We start from the raw sequence: 5320 nt of genomic DNA, 5'->3' as shown, positions 1-5320 counted from the left end.
TGATTCAAAAGGCTAACCACACCACACACTGACCACACACTGACCACACACTGATCACACACTGATCACACACTGACCACACACTGACCACACACTGACCACACACTGACCACAAACTGACCACACATTGACCACGCACTGGCCACGCACTGTCCACACACTGACCACAAACTGACCACGCACTGACCACACACAAGACCTCAGAAAAAATATTGTAGACCTCCACAAGTCTGGTTCATCCTTGGGAGCAATTTCCAAATGCCTGAAGGTATCACGTTCACCTGTACAAACAATAGTATGCAAGTATAAACACCGCTTAGGAAGGAGACGCGTTCTGTCTCTTAGAGATGAACGTACTTTGTTGCGAAAAGTGGAAATCAGTCCCAGAACAACACCAAAGGACATTGTGAAGATGCTGGAGGAAACATTTACAAAAGTATCTATATCCACAGTAAAACGAGTCCTATATCAATATATCCTGAAAGGCCGCTCAACAAGGAAGAAGACACTGCTCCAAAACCACCATTAAAAAGCCAGACTACAGTTTGCAACTGCACATGGGGACAAAGGTTGTACTTTTTGGAGAAATGTCCTCTGGTCTGTGAAACAAAAATACAACTTTTTGGCAAGAATGTCCATCGTTATGTTTGGAAGAAAAATGGGGAGGCTTGCAAGCTGAAGAACATCATCCCAACCGTGAAGTACGGGGGTGGCAGCATCATGTTGTGTGGGTGCTTTTCTGCAGGACGGACTGGTGCACTTCACAAAATAGATGGCTTCATGAGGATGGAAAATTATGTGGATATATTGAAGCAACCTCTCAAGACATCAGTCAGGAAGTTAAAGCTTGGTCGCAAATGGGTTTTCCAACTGGACAATAACCCCAAGCATACTTAGAAAGTTGTGGCAAAATGGCTTAAGGACTACAAAGTCAGGGTATTGGAGTGGCCATCACATAGTACTGACCTCAATCCCATAGAAAATGTGTGGGCAGAACTGAAAAAGCGTGTGCGAGCAAGGAGGCTTACCAACCTGACTCAGTTACACCAACTCTGTCTGGAGAAATGGGCCAAAATTCACCCAACATTGTGGGAAGCTTGTGGAAGGCTACCTGAAACGTTTGACCCAAGTTAATAATATATCTTAATGAGGTTTAGCATTGACTGAGTGATTTGTCCCAGAAATATTTAGCACCAACCTATTGTTAGTTACCCATTCTAAAACATACTGGAGCTCTATGTTAAGTGTCTCAGTTATTTATTTTACTGTAGCAGCCGACTTGTATACTGTTGAGTCATTAGTGTACATAGACACACAGGCTTTATTCAAGGTCATTGGAAGGTCATTTGTAAAAACAGAAAACAATAGTTGCCCTAGCCGGCTGCCCTGCGGTACACCACACTCAACTGAATTTGCATGAGAGACCATTCCATTATCAATAACCCTCTGTGTTCTATTAGATAGGTCATTCTGTCTTCTATTAGATGGGATAATCTGTGTTCTATTGATAGGTAACACTGGGTTCTATTAGATAGCTAGCTTCAATCCATAATAAGCCAGAGGATGCACATTTTTTCAGCAATAGATTATGATCAATGACATCAAAAGCTGCACTGAATTGGTTTCAGTCCATTGTCTTTTATACTTTCTATTTGGTTTCAGTCCATTGTCTTTTATACTTTCTATTTGGTTTCAGTCCATTGTCTTTTATACTTTCTATTTGGTTTCAGTCCATTGTCTTTTATACTTTCTATTTGGTTTCAGTCCATTGTCTTTTATACTTTCTATTTGGTTTCAGTCCATTGTCTTTTACACTTTCTATTTGGTTTCAGTCCATTGTCTTTTATACTTTCTATTTGGTTTCAGTCCATTGTCTTTTATACTTTCTATTTGGTTTCAGTCCATTGTCTTTTATACTTTCTATTTGGTTTCAGTCCATTGTCTTTTATACTTTCTATTTGGTTTCAGTCCATTGTCTTTTATACTTTCTATTTGGTTTCAGTCCATTGTCTTTTATACTTTCTATTTGGTTTCAGTCCATTGTCTTTTATACTTTCTATTTGGTTTCAGTCCATTGTCTTTTATACTTTCTATTTGGTTTCAGTCCATTGTCTTTTATACTTTCTATTTGGTTTCAGTCCATTGTCTTTTATACTTTCTATTTGGTTTCAGTCCATTGTCTTTTATACTTTCTATTTGGTTTCAGTCCATTGTCTTTTATACTTTCTATTTGGTTTCAGTCCATTGTCTTTTATACTTTCTATTTGGTTTCAGTCCATTGTCTTTTATACTTTCTATTTGGTTTCAGTCCATTGTCTTTTATACTTTCTATTTGGTTTCAGTCCATTGTCTTTTATACTTTCTATTTGGTTTCAGTCCATTGTCTTTTATACTTTCTATTTGGTTTCAGTCCATTGTCTTTTATACTTTCTATTTGGTTTCAGTCCATTGTCTTTTATACTTTCTATTTGGTTTCAGTCCATTGTCTTTTATACTTTCTATTTGGTTTCAGTCCATTGTCTTTTATACTTTCTATTTGGTTTCAGTCCATTGTCTTTTATACTTTCTATTTGGTTTCAGTCCATTGTCTTTTATACTTTCTATTTGGTTTCAGTCCATTGTCTTTTATACTTTCTATTTGGTTTTAGTCCATTGTCTTTTATACTTTCTATTTGGTTTCAGTCCATTGTCTTTTATACTTTCTATTTGGTTTTAGTCCATTGTCTTTTATACTTTCTATTTGGTTTCAGTCCATTGTCTTTTATACTTTCTATTTGGTTTCAGTCCATTGTCTTTTATACTTTCTATTTGGTTTCAGTCCATTGTCTTTTATACTTTCTATTTGGTTTCAGTCCATTGTCTTTTATACTTTCTATTTGGTTTCAGTCCATTGTCTTTTATACTTTCTATTTGGTTTCAGTCCATTGTCTTTTATACTTTCTATTTGGTTTCAGTCCATTGTCTTTTATACTTTCTATTTGGTTTCAGTCCATTGTCTTTTATACTTTCTATTTGGTTTCAGTCCATTGTCTTTTATACTTTCTATTTGGTTTCAGTCCATTGTCTTTTATACTTTCTATTTGGTTTCAGTCCATTGTCTTTTATACTTTCTATTTGGTTTCAGTCCATTGTCTTTTATACTTTCTATTTGGTTTCAGTCCATTGTCTTTTATACTTTCTATTTGGTTTCAGTCCATTGTCTTTTATACTTTCTATTTGGTTTTAGTCCATTGTCTTTTATACTTTCTATTTGGTTTCAGTCCATTGTCTTTTATACTTTCTATTTGGTTTCAGTCCATTGTCTTTTATACTTTCTATTTGGTTTCAGTCCATTGTCTTTTATACTTTCTATTTGGTTTCAGTCCATTGTCTTTTATACTTTCTATTTGGTTTCAGTCCATTGTCTTTTATACTTTCTATTTGGTTTTAGTCCATTGTCTTTTATACTTTCTATTTGGTTTCAGTCCATTGTCTTTTATACTTTCTATTTGGTTTTAGTCCATTGTCTTTTATACTTTCTATTTGGTTTCAGTCCATTGTCTTTTATACTTTCTATTTGGTTTCAGTCCATTGTCTTTTATACTTTCTATTTGGTTTCAGTCCATTGTCTTTTATACTTTCTATTTGGTTTCAGTCCATTGTCTTTTATACTTTCTATTTGGTTTCAGTCCATTGTCTTTTATACTTTCTATTTGGTTTCAGTCCATTGTCTTTTATACTTTCTATTTGGTTTCAGTCCATTGTCTTTTATACTTTCTATTTGGTTTCAGTCCATTGTCTTTTATACTTTCTATTTGGTTTTAGTCCATTGTCTTTTATACTTTCTATTTGGTTTCAGTCCATTGTCTTTTATACTTTCTATTTGGTTTCAGTCCATTGTCTTTTATACTTTCTATTTGGTTTCAGTCCATTGTCTTTTATACTTTCTATTTGGTTTCAGTCCATTGTCTTTTATACTTTCTATTTGGTTTCAGCCCATTGTCTTTTATACTTTCTATTTGGTTTCAGTCCATTGTCTTTTATACTTTCTATTTGGTTTCAGTCCATTGTCTTTTATACTTTCTATTTGGTTTTAGTCGTTTAAATTAATACTGAAAACATTTGTTTTGGTGATGTCATCCCCCGACCCACCTGGAGCCCTGCCGTGACCCACCAGTGGTCCTGACAGAGTTTACATAGACTATCCCCCGACCCACCTGGAGCCCTGCCGTGACCCACCAGTGGTCCTGACACCAGTGGTCCTGGTGAACAGACAGATGTAGAGGAGGTCAAGTCCAGGTGAGTGCAATGAATCACTGATGAGAATGACGAGGGAAGCAGGTATGGAGAGTTAACATTTCGTGGACACTTTGTGGAACTCAAATGCTTGTCATACATAAGTTTTCTAGTCTTGTCAACAACAAAGATATTAAAGTAGTTGTTAATATCAAAGGGTTTTTGTTATGAACAAGCCATCTGCCTCAATGAAGGATGGAGCCGAGTTGGCTTTTTCCCTAGAATTTAATTTAAAGTCCTCAAGAGTGTTTTACTGTCATTCTTTATATTAGTTATCTATGTTCAGTAGTAGAGTTTCTTATTTTCTTTATTTTAGATAAGTAATTTCTCAATTGACTCTATGTTTGCCAGTCTGCTGTGTTGTCAGACTTATTTGCTATTCCCTTTGCCTCATCCCACTCAGCCATACAGTTTTTCAAATCATCATCTATCTCAAATCAAATCCAATTGTATTTGTCACATGCGTTGAATACAACAGGTGTAGTAGAGCTTACAGTGAATACTACACTCCCTGCCCTGCACTTACACCGAGTCAATGTGCTGGGGTACAGGATAATCGAGGTAATTTGTAATGTGTCTATGCATTGATAGTAAACAGTGGGTAGGAGCAGTGTAAAAACAATGTAGATAGTCAGGGTGGCCATATGAATAGTTGTTCAGCAGGTTTATGGCTCGGGGGTAGAAGCTGTTAAGGAGCATTTTGGTCCCAGACTTGGCGCTCCAGTATCGCTTGCCGTGCGGTAGCAGAGAGAACAGTCTATGACTTGGGTGACTGGAGGGGATTTGGCAGTTCTAACAGTCACTTTCTTCATGGGCGCATGACAAAATCATGTCTCGGAGCTCTACGGCTTGGTTTTTGCTCTGACCTGCGTTGTCAACTGTGGGACCTTACATAGACAGGTGTGTGACTTCCCAAATCATGTCCAATCAATTGAATTTACCACAGGTGGACAATCAAGTTGTTGAAATATCTCAAGGATGATCAATGGAAACAGGATGTACCTGAGCTCAATTTTGAGGAAAAGAGGTCAAATAGAGCAAGAAG

Source organism: Oncorhynchus mykiss, chromosome 11 (genome assembly GCF_013265735.2).
Source record: "Oncorhynchus mykiss isolate Arlee chromosome 11, USDA_OmykA_1.1, whole genome shotgun sequence".
Taxonomy (NCBI): domain Eukaryota; kingdom Metazoa; phylum Chordata; class Actinopteri; order Salmoniformes; family Salmonidae; genus Oncorhynchus; species Oncorhynchus mykiss.
Note: the sequence above shows the minus strand (reverse complement) of the source record.